Source organism: Panthera tigris, chromosome X, assembly GCF_018350195.1.
Source record: "Panthera tigris isolate Pti1 chromosome X, P.tigris_Pti1_mat1.1, whole genome shotgun sequence".
Taxonomy (NCBI): Eukaryota; Metazoa; Chordata; class Mammalia; order Carnivora; family Felidae; genus Panthera; species Panthera tigris.
The window spans coordinates 43,552,190-43,569,139 of record NC_056677.1 but is presented as its reverse complement, the minus strand read 5'-3'; the positions used below and the strand labels follow the sequence as shown (position 1 = coordinate 43,569,139).

General features: G+C 39.9%; 1 protein-coding gene and 1 pseudogene across 1 annotated transcript in view; one reads left to right on the top strand and one right to left on the bottom strand.

Moving 5' to 3' along the window:
- Positions 1-16,950, top strand: part of SHROOM4 (shroom family member 4) — a 154,110-nt gene that overhangs the window by 84,301 nt on the left and 52,859 nt on the right. The gene's annotated exons all lie outside the window — the stretch shown is intronic.
- On the bottom strand, positions 11,431-11,530 carry LOC122235589 (annotated as a pseudogene).

Here is a 16,950-nt window from a genome sequence, read left to right as displayed (position 1 = left end):
TGTGTGTGTGTGTGTGTGTGTGTGTGTGTGTATGTGTGTGATTCTTTGCTACTTGCTACTCTGTACTTCTTGGAAGAAGCTTGGTGCTTGATAAAGGAAAGTTTAAGGTTGAGTGGGAGAGGACACTCATGAAGTGATAAGGAGTATTACTGATCTCTTATATGTGATTCAGGATCACTATTATGATGAATCCCCCCCAAAGAAGAATTTCTAGAGGCCCCTTTTCATGCCACAGTAAAAATAATTTTTTCTCCCCTCCAAGTTGCTTATCAGGGTAGTCACTTGCAATTGCCATTGGTTTGTCACAGCTGTACATGGAAAGTAGCTTTGTGTTGCTTGTGTATTATATCACAGGATCTGATTAGTTTGCTTGGCCTGAGACCCTGTGTGATCATGAGAATATAATAATGATAGCAACTTACATTCTCACCACAGTTCTACAAAGTCTGTATCATCTGAGGAAACCAAGGCTCAGAATGGATGTGTCAGTTGTCTAATGCCAAATAACTAATAAGCATCAGAGCTGGGACTCAAATCCAGTCTCTGTGTGACTCCAGAACCCATCAATTTTCCCTGTATCAACATTGCTGAGTTTTTATGAATTCCGGTCATTGGGACTATCATAGTTCCATAGTTCCATAGGATAGTGCTATATTACTCCTTTCCTGAGTAGTTGGCTTAAAATGTTAATACTAGTAAGGGAAGAATGGCGTTCTCTTTAGGAATTTGGAGTCAGGTGATAAGGTCCCACCAAGGAGCCTTCTCACCTAAGTTTGAAGAGGTTGAAGCAGAAATATGATTCCTTTCAGATTTAATAAACATGCTTTAAATGTTAGTTTCTGTCCTTCTATCCCAGCACTCACTATGGATCAGATACAGTGCTAGCAGCTCTCAAGTACATAGTGTCATTTAATCATCACAGCTCTCTTATGAGGTATTGGGATGAGCGTACCCCCATCGTACAGATGAAGAGATTGGGGGACAAATAAATGAGGTGACTAGCACATATACTATCTTATAACCAGGTCTGTCTGACTCTGGATATAGTTTGGTCTCTAAACACCTCCGTTGGTTTCTGCCTACCTACCTACTTTGCTTCTGTCTCAGTAATACCTTCAGAGGCCTTAAATTGAATATTTTAGTTGAGGTCTTCAAGAAATCTTTGTATGACTTTACAAATCCTTAGGCTGTGCATGCTTTCTCCCTTGCCTCACCCTGTGAGTATTATCCTCAGCTGTAACCTTGCATCCCAGTAAAGCCCAGAGAAAAATCAAGTGTAAACTGGCCTGAGAGGATAATTGAGTGTTTCTCGATCACCCAGGATTTAGCTTTGCCTTGACCTGGAATGCTTGCTAGTTTCAAAAGGAGAATAAACTGAGTTAATTAGCTCTTGGATAGGGTGAGAGTTAAAGTTCTAGGTGTGGGTCTGTGCAACTAAACTGATGGCTGTTGGTTTCTTAAGATATTCAGTAGCCATCTGACAGGTGAAGGCATCTTCTTTTCTGACCTGAAGCTGGGTCAGTCTCAGTCCATGGGAAAATGTTGTCATTTGTATTCTGCATTCCTCCTGTTTCTTTGGGGTGTGCTCTGTTTAATAAAGCACGCATTAGGAGATACTGAAAAGAAAAAAGAGTTTTTAATCTAGTCTTTTTTCCCCAATAGGTTTAAATTGCCCCAAAGTGTGTGTTTGTGTGTGTATGTGTGTGTGTGTTTTAGACTAAGTATCACTGAAGAAGTTGACACCTCATTATGTGTAGGTTATTGCATTTGTGGAACAAAATCTCCCTTAAATGATATATCTACTATGTGTCATAAAAAATTAATTCACTTTATGTGTGCATGTTTTCATTTCAGTCATCTTTAATAGGGAAATATATTCTGGTAGATTAGTTTACGGTGTTTCTAAATAATAAATCATAAACACCAATAAAAGAAAACATCTAAAATGTGAAAATTCGTGAGTTGATTATATGTTGATTAACCTTATGTGCTTTTGCCATAATTTTTATTATTGTCATTTTCCCTTGCTGTCAAACAACAATTCATTTTTGGAACATAAGATGCATAATTATGAATGTTAATACAGCACCCTGCTGCATCTCATCTCCCTTTGCGTTGTGGCACAGGTTTACTTTGGGGACACAAAAGTACTTTCTCTCATTATTCATAGGAACTGTAATTAGACACTAAACGAGATGTAAATATATTCATTATTTACCTATTTTGTTAATTAGAATTTTTCTTATACCAAGACTCTAGAAAAATATTGTTTATAATTCAACTAAGAACCATGGGACCGTGTTTAAAAAATAAAAATAGGGGCGCCTGGGTGGCTCAGTCGGTTAAGCCTCCGACTTCAGCTCAGGTCACAATCTCACGGTCCGGTCCGTGAGTTCAAGCCCTGCGTCGGGCTCTGGGCTGATGGCTCAGAGCCTGGAGCCTGCTTCCGATTCTGTGTCTCCCTCTCTCTCTGCCCCTCCCCCGTTCATGCTCTGTCTCTCTCTGTCTCAAAAATAAATAAACGTTAAAAAAAATTAAAAAAAATAAAAATAGAAAGAAAGGAATCTGTGTTATGAAGAATAGAGCAATGGACTTGGGGGTTTTAAGTATAAACTCTGAGTACTCAGTGAAAATAGTGGAAATACTAGGCAAGCCTCTAACCATCATGTAGTCTTGTCATTATGGGTAATTCAGGGATGTAATTCCCACCTGATGGGGATCTGGTAAAGATTAAACAGGTACTTCATGAGAAAATGCCTAGAACAATATCTGATACCAGGTACATTACCAGTGAATGTATATTGTTTTTAATATGGCATTTGAAAGTTAAAAAGAAATAGACATTTTCTACACAGTAACTCACCAAATATCTCTTTAAATAGCAAGTTCCCATGATACAATTTCACTGATTTAATAAATATTTTTGAGTGTGAGTATTTAGCACGTACTTAGCAATATGTTAAACAATGTGGTGGTGATCATAGCAAAAGTATACTCTAGGGGTGCCTGGGTGGCTCAGTCGGTTAAGCATCCAACTTGGGCTCAGGTCATGATCTCACAGCTCATGAGTTCCAGCCCTGCCTCCGGCTCTGTGCTGACAGCTCAGAGCCTGGAGCCTGCTTCAGATTCTGTCTCCCTCTCTTTCTCTGCCACTCCCCGCTCACATTCTGTCTCTCTCTCTTAAAAATAAATAACTATTAAAAATTAAGAAAAAAAAGAAGTATGCTCTAGCCCTGAACTCTAGGGGAGGGAGATGAGACATGTATAGGTAAAATGGTTGAGTAAGGAAATAGATGATTGTCAAAATGAGTGATAACCAGCAACAAGTGATTGTGAACGCTGGAAGAACACCACAAGGAGCTTGCAAAAACAAACAAAAAACCAGAAAACAAAACAAAACAAAACAAAAACAACTAAAACTAAAACAAAACAAAAAACAAAAAGAGGGGGAGCTTGGCCAAATTCCTAAATGGTATGTGGGAAGGCATAAAGAGAAGATAGAGAGAAATGTAGGTTTGGGGACTATTAAGGAAGCCCATCCAACGTAAGATTTATGTAGGGAATCAGTAAGAGGAAAATTTGGGCAATCTATAGAAAGCCCAGAAAAGCAAACTTTACCTATTATGCAGAGACAACTATTGCAGGATTGTGAGTAGGTGAATAAGAATGAAATTGGTGTTTGTGGAAGATTGGTGTGGGTTGGATTGTATGTAAGGAGGCCACGTGGTGTGATTGCTTATATAGAGTAGTGACAGTAGGAATAGACAGGAAGAGTTAATGGGGGAGACATTTCAAAGCCAGGACTTAGTGACTGATTCAATACACAGGCTAAAGGAGAGGAGAAGTAAACTGGTTACGAGGTTTGAGCCAGTCAGACCTTTAAAGATTTAAAGCAAACAAATAAACAAGATATTTTTTAAAAAAGATAAATTAGGAAGAGTTGGGCTTGGTGTCAATGTTTGTTTGTTTGTTTGTTTTTTCGGTTTTCTATTTACTTTGAGGTGATTGATCAGATATGTAGAGATTCAACTGGCAGTTGAACAGCATAGGTAGATCAAGACCAAAGATTGTTTTAGACCCACAGAATGCTATTCCCAATATAAACTAGTCTCAATTACATGTAAGTATCTTTAGGTAGGCACTCCCTCCTAAAAACATCACGTGACCTTAACCTTCATCCTCCTCCAACTACCAGTGTCTTTCCCTTCACATCTCAGCTGCTTAGGCTCTTGAAAAGTATTCTTATACTACTTGTCTCCCTTTTTCCCCCTCCCATCTCCTCAATGCATTCTGGCTTCTTCCACTACCATAACCCTCTTCTCTGTGTAGTTCCAAGATGAATTAGTGTCTTCAAGATTGAAAAAAGATGAAGGGCCTCTTTCCTTCTTTTCCAGTTGGCAATTTTCCAATTGAGTTTTTCAGCAGTGTAGTATAGAGGAAGGTATGTAGCCATTAGTATATAATAGCACTGGTGCCAAAACATTTACCAACTGGCCAACCTTTAGCAATTTACCTAATCACAATTTCTTCATCTGAAAGATTTCTGTAGCCTTATGGAGTCATATGAGTAAATGAGATGATATGTATAGAGCTCTTTGGAAGTATTTGTTGCTTAATAAATATTAGCCTGGTTGAATACCTCTTTTTGGAAATTTCTTCTCTTTGATTTTTAAACATCTCTCTCTTCTGGTTTTCTTCCTACTGCTTATTTTCAGCTCTTTTTCCTTAATCTGTCTCCTAACTACTGGTATACCCTAAAACAGTGGTCCTCAAATTTCAGTGTGCATAAGAATTCTCTGGAGGATTTAAAGATCATATTGCTGCCCTCCTCCCCATACAGTTTCTGATCCAATCAGGGCCCAAGAAGTTCTCAGGTAGTGCTGGTGCTATTGGTCTGAGTACTGGACCCTGATAACCACTAACCTAAAGTTCTATCTCAGACCCTCTTTCTCATTCTATGAACTTTTCTCAAGAGATTTCAGGTACCGCTGATAACTGTCAGATATCTGTATCCAGAGAAGACCACACTCCCATATTCCAGATTCAACCGCGTATTACATGTCTCCACAAAACTGTCTCCCAGACACATCCTAATCCAACATGCCCTAATCCAACATGCCCATGATTCCAAAGTACATATGGAAATATACATCTGTAAGATTAGTCAGGAAAGGTCTGAAAAAGAAGAGTAATAAGGGAGAAAGGGACCAGTCCTTTTGGAACATATTATAAAACTACAGTAATTAAAACAGTTTAATTACAACTGGCACATGAGTAGACAGATCAGTGGACCATAATTGGGTCTAGAAATTGATCCAAAGACATATTTTAGTACATGATTTTTAATATATGATTTTATCTTGAAATATTAAAGGTCTTTCTAAACAAGACACAGAGGAAGCCAAAAAGGGGAACATTGTTAAATTCGACTACATAAAAGAATGTACAGCACTGCAAAAATACATAAACAGTATCTGAAGACAAAAAACTGAGAAGAATGTTTTGCATCTGGTATGGGCAAAGGCTTTATATATAAAGAGCTCTTCAGATTGAGAATCACTAAGGAAAATACCAGCAAACCATTATAAATGAGAAAAAAGGACCTAAACAGGCAGTCCACAGAAAAAGAAAGTCGGCTTATAAAAATAAATGGAAAGATGCTCAACAAAACTCATAATTAAAGAAATGAATATTTATTTAAGCAACAACTCTTACCTTAAGATACAACCTTCACCTATCTCAGTGGCAAAAATCAGAGCGTTTAGCATACGCTATTTTTTTGTCAAGCATGCAGAGAAATGCACTCTCACACCTTGCTATCTACCTTGTTACTTAAACTGTGATCCTTGGACCAGCAGTATCTGTATCAACCCAGAGTTTGTTAGAAACACAGTCCCAACCCAGATCTACTAAATCAGAATCTGCATTTTAATGAGCTCCCCAAGCAATTTGTTTGTACATGAAAGTTTGAAAAGCATTGCTGTAAAGCAATTCAATGCATTGAAAAGCATTCTTGGTGGAAGTGCAAATTAGCATAACCTCTTTGGATTTCAGGAGACTTTATCACAAATATTCGCATATTCTGTGAACCATAATTGTAGTGGAATTATCTAACAGATATAATCATCTGTGTATGTGAAGATGTACAGAGATATTCACTGCAGCATTATTGGTAATAGCAAAAAAGAAACAATCTCAATATTCATTAATTGGGTAAGAGTAAAATAAACTGAAAAAAATTTGCATGCTGAAATACTATGCAGTTATTTAAAAATATGTGAAAAAGCACATACAGATATGAAATTATCTCCATGATATATTGTTTAGCAAAAGCATCAAGTTTCTGAACAGCATTCTAGTATGCTTTTTGTGCTCTATTATTATAATTCCCATTTTACAGATGATGTTACCGAGGCACAGATATTAAATAACTATCCCAAAGCACCCATACAGCTAGCAATGATGGATTCAGATCCAGTCTGGTTATAGAGCATATGCTTTTAATACTATTGTACCATACTGCTACCCAGGGATAAATAAGAAGCTGTTAATAGTGGTTTCCCCAGGAGTGTGGGAGACTCATTTTTTATTGTATATGCCTTTGTACTGTTTGAATGGTTTGCCTTCTGTGAGTATTGCTTTAAAAAAAGAAATAACTAAAAATCAACTTGTCCAAAATTGGATTGATTTCTCTCTCCACTCTTCTGGTATTGGTGACAGGCTGAATAATTTACTGAAGTGCGAAATCTGGGAGACATTCTGGACTCTCTCCTCTTCTTTACTCCTCACATCTGTCCAATCAGGCACCAAGATTTATTGGTTCTACCTCCCAGACAAGATAATTCTCAGATATACCTCTCCACTCTATCCCTGAATTACAGATAACTTGGACTGTAACATTTATTTCCTGAGTGGCCCACCTGCCCCTTTTCTCCCTATGAAACATCAACTGATAACATCTTTCCAAAATGTAAATCTGGTCCTGCCACCATCGTGCTTCAAATCTTACACTGGCCCTCCAGTGCCTGTGGGGAAAGTCCAAACTCATTAACATGGCAACTTAGTTCTTCCATGTTCTGGCCCAGCCTGCTTCTCAAGCCTTACCTCTCACCACCTCTCCTCTCACATCCTATCCTCAGAACGCCATTTTTCCCACACGTTTCCATAATTTTCACATGCTATTTCTTCTACAGAAGTTCCTTTCATCTGGGTCAATCCCTACACTTCCTTCAAGACCAAACCTCAAGCATGACGTCCTTTATGTAGATTTCTCTGCCTGCAGGTTATTAGACATTATGTATTCTATACTGGGAAGGTCAGGATCCCCCAAAGTCCCATGGTATCTCAGTGTCCCACAGGAATAATCTCCAATGTCAAAGCCCTCCTACCTGAACACTGTGTATTCACACTCCTTGCAGACTCCCAACATGGATGCAATATCCTGCAGCCTGCTCCTCTAGCTCTCCCCCCATGGCTAGTTCAGGGTCTTTTCCCCAGTCTCCTTACACCTCCAGCACTCTTCTTGGTCGCCTGGGACATTTGAGAGACTTCCCCTTTAATTCTCAACTTTAGATTCATCATCCTCCCCTCACCATCCTTTTGTCTCTATCTGTAGGCAAGGCAGGTGAGAATAGTGGTTAAAAATGTAATCATCTGTGTATGTGAAGATGTACAGAGATACATCTGGAGCCAGGCTCTGGAGCCAGACTCCCTGGGTTTCAATACTAACTTTTTAGTTCTGTGATCTTGAGCAAGTTACTCAGCCTCTCTGAGCTGCTGATATTCCCCTCTGTAAAATGGGGATGACAATAGTAGTACCTGCCTCGTAGGGTTGTTATGAGTATAAAATGTTTTAATATTTGGAACACATAGTAAACATTGTGTTTTTGAGATTAAAATGCCCAAATTATGAAGTGGGAGAATCTTCTCAAATTGGCATAGGAGGCAAGCCTCTTTCTCCTTTGGAATTCTTTTCTACTAAAGGTGGCTCCTTAAGATTAGGACCAAGTATAGGTGAGGAATCAAGAATCCCCACCCCTTCTCAAGTCTCCTGTAATTCTGGCTTGTTTCCTCAAATGGATGAATTGAAAGCTTCTCTTTTTTTAATGTTTATTTGTTTATTTTTGAGAGAGAGAAAGAGTGTGAGAGAGTGCAAGTTGGGGAGGCGCAAAGAGAGAGAAAGAGAATCCCAAGCGGTTGGCAGTTTGGAGCCAGAAGCAGGGCTTGAACTCACGGAACCATGAGATCACGACCTGAGCCGAAATCTAGTCAGACGCTTAACTGACTGAGCCACCCAGGCACCCTGGATTGAAAGCCTCTTGAAGGCAAGGATCATAGTGCAGACTTTTAGACTATTTGGCCCCCACTAGACACATAGTAGAAACAAGGTTTATTTCCATCACTCTTAAAATTAAATCCAGAGTCCTTAGAATGAGCCACTCACCTGGCCCCAGGCTCCTTCCTCAACCTCATTTCCTCCCCTTCTTTGTCTTGCTCATTCCATTCCAGCCACGTTGACTTTCCTGCTGTTCTTGGACGATGGCAAAGTGATCCTATCTCAGGACCATCACCTTTGCTGATCCTTCTGCCCAGGCACATTCTTATGTGCCTGACTACTTCCCTGACTTAGGCCACTGCTCAAGTATCACCTCCCAACAGAGGCCTTCACTGACCACACTCTCTGAAATAGCATTGGCCCCCACACACTCCTGTCAGTCAGTCCACCTTTACCCTGCTTTCTCTGTCTTCAGAGCATTTACCACGACCTGACATGTATTTCATATTTTTTGAGTTGAACCCCATGAGGACTGAGATCTTGTCTGTTTTCTTCATTGCTTTGTCCCCAGCACCCCAGAATAGTGCTTGCTTGGCTCTCAATAACTAACCAATGAATGAATGAATGAATGAATGAATGAATTTAGTGCGAGTACCTATGAAGAAAAGGGAATAACAACAAATTCTGTTCATTGCTAGAATTTTGAATACTTTATAATTTTAATTCCATGATTCTTTTAGCTTTAGCATTTTCAGAATAAATCTATATTTATGTATGAGTTTTGTTTCAATTTTACAAACATTACCCTGACAAAATTTAAAATCCGGTTTAAGTCAAGTCCAATTTTTTAAAAAAATACCTGATCTGTTTATTCTCCATCCCAAGGGAAAGGAATGTGTATGATTGAGTGCATGAGTGTATGTATGTATGACAGAGACAGACAGAGAATGAGAGAGAGAACAGTTACCTGCAGTGAGGAAATTGGATAGGGAGTGGGTTGGGGAGGCATGAGTAGGGGAGTTCATGTTACCCAGAAAGAAAATAATTTTGTTTCAATTGCTGCATTTTTTTTCTAAATTGTTGTTTGAAAATCCTGTAAAAAAAAAAAATGAAAACCAAAGAAATGAAAAGCTTGGTCAACAAGAGGTTTGTAATTGTAAAGACATCAGATCAGGAAATTTCCCAGGGGCTCATGCAGGACATTGTGGAACCATGTGAAAGCTTTTATGAAGTGAAACTTCAGAAGAGGAGATAAATATATGGCAGCTGCTCTCCAGCTCATATCCCCTTCAAACAGGGAAGATGTGAGCAGGGGATTGCCCTCTTGGTTCTGGGACCTTCCTCACCATGAAGTAGTATGTTCCCACCCACCCCTGGAGCCCACATTCTATTCAGGCAGCCCCCTATATTGTGTATACAGCCACTGACAGTTGAAGAGAGTCTCCCAGCCTGCCCTGGAAGACAAAAACCCACTTAAGTCAAAGCATCAGCAGCCAGTATTTTAAAGAAGCCATTTAAAAATCTGTTTTAAAAAATATATGGTAGCATTCTTTAAAGCAATGGCTCTCAAACTTGGGTATGCATCAGAATCACTTGGAGGGCTTGTTAAAATTCAGATTGCTGGGTCCCACTCCCAGAGTTTATGATCCAGAAGTTCCAGAGTAGGGCCCCAGAGTTTCGTTTCTAACAAGTTCTCTGGTGATGCTGATGCTGATCTATATAACAAACTTTGAGAACCACTGTTCAGGGAAAAAACACAGGAATTTTGAGGCAAAGAACTTCAGTTCAAGCCTTCTGTGATTTATTTCACCTCTGAACCTGAGTTTCTTCTTTCCTGAAGTGGAGTTTATAAAGTTGTTTTAAGAATTAAATGGAATGGTGTCTATGAAAGTTCTGTGTGAACTGTGAATGTGGTGTACAAATATTAGCAATCAGATGGCTTTACAGATGGTACTTACTGCCACACACCCCCACCAGATTTTCCTGTGGCTCTCCCCTCTCCATGCAATTTTGTCCCACCAAGTTCATGAGGCACTTGGGAAAAAACTATAGCCAACAAGGCCTTGAGTAGCAATTTTTTTCAATCCACTGAGCACAGCCTTGATGCTGACTTTGACTTGACATTTCTTTTCCTTTGCCTGGTTTCCTTTAACTTGCCCCTTGTTCTTCCAGCCCTGGCCACCTCTGACAGCAAAGAACAGCTCCCATTGCTAATATTGTGGTAAAAAAAAACCTGTCAGATGGAGGTTTTTTTAATTAGTACAATAGACAGAGGAATCCACCACCAAAGAGCAAAGCATTTGTTGGGGAAGCATTTTGTTAGGTTGGTGGGCTCTAGGCTGATTTATCTGAGGGCAAAATACAGATGTTTGAAATAGTTAAGTATACGAGTATTACAATTATGCAAGTATTATGAGTATTGCGTATTCCTAACTTAGGAATGTATCAGACAGTTGCATCAGATGATTGTCAGGGTAAATGATATGCCCATGTAGAATGGTGTCTTTTTTCTTTGAAAACTTTTTCTCATTCAGCTCTAATACATGTGTAGTGTAGAAAGCTTTGAAATTTTTTAAAGGTATAAAAAATAAGAATGACCCTTAATTCTGCCACATAGAGACAAACACCTGCTGGTAAGATATTGATGTATTGGCATTCAGCCCTATAATATGTGTAGGCTTGTATATGAATATATATGTACATCCATATATATTTTTTGAAATGGGCTGATACTATGTACAGGTTTGGATGCTTTTTCTTTCACTTGCCATTATATTGTGAGCCTTTTCCAGGATCATTAAGTAGTCTTGAGAAACATGGCTTTTAATGGCAGATTATTTTTCCTTCATGTAGATGTACAATACCTCCCTTAACTCTTCCTAAATGTTGGACAGTTAGGATATTCCTGTTTTTACCTTTATAAATAACTCTGCAGTAGATGACACTTCATGTACATAAATCAATGTGTGCATCTCTAATTGCTCTCTTAGGGTAGAATCTTAGGAGTGGAAAGACTGTATCAAAAGGTAGGAACATTTTTTAAAACAGATATAATTCACATACCATAAAATGCATTACCTTCAAGTGTGTAATTCAGTGGCTTTTAGTATATTCACAAGGTTGCACAACCATTAATACTGTCTAATTCCAGCGGAGAAAAAATGGAGTGCTTCATAAATTTGCATGTCAGCCTTTGCAGGAGCCATGCTAATCTCTGCATCATTCTAATTTTCATGTATGTTGGCTGAAGCAAGCACAATAGGAACATTTTGATGTCTCTTGATATGGCACATTTCTTTCTAGCAAATGTATACCCATATCCCTTCCCACCCAGGAATGTACAAGAATGCCCATTTCCCTGAAATTTTACTGACACTTAGTTTAAAAATATATATTACCAATATCATTGAAAATGACGGGGCGCCTGGGTGGCTCAGTCGGTTAGGCATCTGACTTAAGCTCAGACCATGATCTCACAGTTCCTCGGTTCAAGCCCCATGTTGGGCTCTGTGCTGATAGCTCAGAGCCGGGAGCCTCCTTTGCATTCTGTATTTCCCTCTCTCTCTGCCCCTCCCTGCTTGCACTCATGCATTCTCTCTATATATATCAAAAATAAATTTAAAAAACATTTAAAAAATTTAAAAAAAGAAAATGACATTTTTATTGTTTTGTCTCTTTGATTAGCATGTCTTCTTCTCCCACCTAAACTCTAGCTGTTCTACAGGGACCTGTCATCCATGGTCTTTCCTTTGCACACATTTACCATGGGCAGTCATAGCCAATGAAGCATGTCAGCTGCCTCCTCTCAGAATAATGACCACATGTCCATACCCTGCCCTAACCTCTTTCTAGCGTTGTGGCCCAGACATTGAGGTGCTTGCTGGGCGTGTCTATCTACATAATTTGATAGCGTGTGAAACAAATTCATGTCTAAAATCAAACATTTCTCTGGCTCCTGCCCCAACTTCCCTATCTAGGTTGGCACTACCACTTTTCTTCCACGTGCTTCATGATCATGCTAACCCCGTTCTCATATTTAATGAGTAGTCCAACCTTGTTGGTTCTGTGTCTCGTGTTCTCTTTCCATCTTTCCCTTCTGTCGTATCCCCACTGTCATGTTCTAGCTCTACCTTTTATTGTATCTATTGTGTAAGCCTCCTCACTTCATGCTTTCAGTATTTATCCACACAATTCAACCTACACATGACTACCAAAATAACCTTCCCAACATACTGCTTTTACCATGTTGCTCTCCTATTCTGTATCTTCCTAAGCTTCTCTCTTGCCTATTGGGTTATGTGAGGTAAATACACTGACACTTAAAGCCCACCGTTTTCTTGCATCATTTTAACTTTACTTCCTGTGTGCCTTATATAAACTGTGCTTCATTCAGCATATTCCTTCTTTTCCCACTCTTACTTATGCAAACCTGGCATGACGTCTCCAGTCTCCTCCAGTTTAAACCGAGACTGGGGCGCCTGGGTTTAAACTGGAGGAGACTGGAGACGTCATGCCAGGTTTATATAGACAATGGAATACTACTTGGCAATGAGAAAGAATGAAATCCTGCCATTTGCAACAATGTGGATGGAACTGGAGGGTATTATGCTAAGTGAAATAAGTCAATCAGAGAAAGACAGATATCATATGTTTTCACTCATGTGGAACTTGAGAAACTTAACAGAAGACCATGGGGGAGGGAAGGGGAAAAAATAGTTTCAAACAGAGAGGGAGGCAAACCCAAAAGAGACTCTTAAATACAGAGAACAAACTGAGGGCTGACGCGGTGGTGGGGTATGGGAGAGGGGGAAATGGGCGATGGGCATTGAGGAGGGCACTTGTTGGGATGAGCACTGAGTGTTATTATGTAAGTGATGAGTCACAGGAATTTATTCCTGAAACCAAAAGCACAATGTATACGCTGTAAGTTAGCTAACTTGACAATAAATTGTATTAAAAATAATAAATAAACTGAGTCTTCAAGATTTAGCCCAGAGGCACTGTGAAGTCTTCCTTAATTAACCTGTGCTTTCTCTTTTTTTAAACCCTCATTTTGTTAGCATTTCCTTCAATGACATAACTTTCCGGTTAGGGTTTAGTGGTTACTTAGGTATTTCTATTCATCCCCTCTCACATTGTAAATTCTTTAAGCACAGGGATTATATCATCTTCATTTTGGCATGTTCCGTAGTACCTCTCCAAGCACCTTAAATTGTGGATGGAAGCTCCATAAATGCTTGAATAAGAGAATGGTGAAGATTGCCAACTTTTTTTAAAAATATATATATATACTACTAATGAGTCAATTTCAGGAATGAACTCTGTGTTAAGAAGGTACAGATGCCAAATGACCCAAATATCATGGCTTCTTCTTTTTCCCTCACTCTCCACATTCAGTCCATCAACAAGTACTGTCAGCTCTACCTCTTCAAGATCTCTCGAATCAAACTTCTTTTCTCTACCCTACTGCTTCTTCCCTAGAACAAACCACTATTATCTCTTACCTATGAGAGCCTTTTTAACTGGTTGCTTGGATTCTACTCTCATCCTGCTTAAATTCATCAGCCAAGTGAGATATTTATAAAATGTAGATCATGCTAGTCCCCTGCTTAACAATGTCCAGCAGCTTCCCATTGCACTGAGAATTAAATGCATACCTCTTACTTTGGCCTTTGAAAACTCTACAATCTGGTCTTGGCATTTTCCCAACCTCATCTCCCACTGCTTTCCACCTGGCTCACTGTGGTCCAGCTCTGCTGAGCATTGACCCTTCCTCATTTTCATGTTTGCACAAAGCAGAGGGAGTGGGTACTGTTGGTTCTACCAGGGTCCTCACTATTGTTGGCTATTGTCGTAGGGCTCCATGTCCTTCGTAGTGGAGATGAGTTGAAGACTGGCCAGAAGTAATTCTAAGGGCTTTGAGACTTAACTTTAGGAAAAACCTTTGTGGGTTTCACCATCCTCTTGAAAAAGTGGCATCTCCAGTACTGAGTCTAAGCTGAAGAAGATATTTGGCTTAAAGGGAAAAGAAAGAAAATCTTGTATTATTCCCATATCTTCCTTCCCAAGGGATACTACAAATATTACTAATAGAAACCAGAGCTGGAGGACAAACATCCTCCACCTTCTTTATCACTCTGGGTGTTGGTTTAGGAAATTGGGCATCACACCAGAAACTGGCTCAACAGATGATTCTCTGTGAACCTATTGTCATTTTCCCTATATTCTCTCCTGAAGTCTCCCTCAGCCCTCTGGTGTTGCACTCTTAGCTTTTGTACATACAGGGAAGTGAGAAAAACTCTCTTTCATTATTCAGATTCTTGACTTGCTCACCTTGCTTCTAGAAGCTGTGAAATATGAACCGTCAACCTTCTTGCCTTTGGGATCGTTGACAAGAAACAGTCTATGATGGCTATGTCTTATTAGACTGTACATAGAACTAAAATATACTCTCTATCCCACTCTGAAAGAGAATTACAGGTACTGTGCTTCTAAAATACTAAGCATTTTTTAGCCCCTAATATTTGCAAAACTCTCTTGCATCAGTCATAGGTTGCCTCTTTCCAGCCTTCTTTAAAAAAATAGGTGTCCCCCTGTTTTAAAGATTTCAATGTGAAAATTGATACATGAAAACAGAAGGTGAAATATAAAGACCCTTATCAGATAAAGTTATCATTCTCTAATTGGAGAGCACAAAGGTACCCCCTGACACATACAACAGCATTTGAGGGAGTCTTTATTTCCACTGCAACATTCCCTTTCTTATTCACTGCCCTTGGTTTCCTTTTAGCCAGGGATGGATCCCGAGATGGAGGGTGGAGAGGTGGATCCAGCATATTTACATGAAAGAGCTTGACCTGACTGTTCAGAGAGGTGAGGGAAGGTTGGAGGAGGTAGGGAATGTGGGGAGACAGAAGTATACCAAAGACCCTCTATGTAAAATACCCACATTTCAGATGGCCGAAACTATGACTTTCCCAGACAGACAAGAAAGCCACTGTTGTAAAAGTTGTCTTTAAAATTACACACACACACACACACACACACACACACACACACACACACGTTCCCCCTTGGTTTGGTCTGTAATAAGAAAGGGCCCTGGATCACCAGGCCTCAAGGTCCCCCACTAGCAGTGGGGTGTGAGTGGACCTTCATAGCTCTGTATCCTTCCATGGTGATCAAGCAGCTTTTCCCCTATTTTGTCAGATAAACAAGCCATGCATTGTTCTGTCCACCGGTCTGTATGCAGGCTTCCCTTCCTGCAGAGCTGGCCAGAATAAGCTTGGACTCCTTCATGTGGGGCAAGTGGAATGTACTGTTCAGGGGGAGGCTGGAAAAACCACAGAAAGTAAACAAAGCTAATCAAGGACACTCTTTTGTGCTTCTTCTTATCTAAATACTTTCAAAAGAGGAAAGAGCCTGCAATAGGTTATATCCCAGACCTCGGATTAAGCACAATCCCAAGCAACACAGGCCATGTTTTCCTTCTTGCCCTGGGTTGGGGCAAAGCCATGGTTCTCTTTCTCTGTGTGCCTCTAAGTATTGCTTAATGGGTCTGCTGGGAGCCAGAATCAGAGATGGGTAATGCTGCCAGAAGGTACTGGGGCAAGAGCCCACTAAGGCACCCCATCCAGAATTTTTGCATCTCCCTCTCCTCATCTCTCACAAGTGTTTACCAGAGGACTCTTCTGGGAGCTAGCTTCTGGCTTATCTGCCACTTTCACCTTCATGTGCCCATCCTCATCTTGCATCCATGCCAAGTTCTTATTTTCTGAGTGCTTGGGAAAGAAGCAGTCATCTTTACCTTCCCCCAAACATAGGAGGTTATATTTGATAATGTAATCTGGAACTCAGCATTGATAAGTGAGAGGATTCCCCTTTTACCCTCACCCCAACCCCCAGCCTCTTTTCCAAATCCCAAATTGGCCACACTGTTCGTGTTCCTATTTTATCTTCCTTTGCCCAAGAATTTTTCAAGTATATTCCACCTGTGCCCACCTGCTTATCATATCACCTCATTTGGTGATTCCGCATCTCCTCCGCCCGCCCCACCTATACCTCAGGAAGTCCCATGAACATGCTTGCTCCTCTACTCATAATTTTCTCAGCCTCACCTGGCTACAGACAGGACCCAACTCCTATCAAACTCATTGTTATTTATTCTTTTAGGATGTGGGGATCAGCAGATCTCATCAGGAAAGCACTGTTTTGCACTGGGTTGCTGAGTGAAAGGAGGAAGGTACTTGATAACCAGAAGATTAGGGAAGGCTGGGCACCCAGGCCTGAGGAATGACATGAGAAGAAACTGTTTATCCCCATGCTTTTTCAGACCAAGAATTATTCTTTAGTATACTGTTAATGGTACTGTATTCCCTAGTGTATTGTCAAAGGATGGTGATCACACCAGCAGCATCAGCATTACTGTAGAGCTTGTTAGAAAGTTAGATCTGGAGCCTGCTCTAGACCTGCTAAAACAGAATCTGCATTTTAGCAAGATCACAGGTGATTAATATGCCCATTGAAGTTTGAGAAGCTCTTCTCTAGAGTATAGGTTTGGCTTTTGAACATTATTTTCTTCTTTTAAATGTTTTAATTTTTATTTAATCCCAGGGTAGTTAACATACATCCTTATGTGAGCTTCAGATGTACAATGTAGTGATTCAACACTTCCA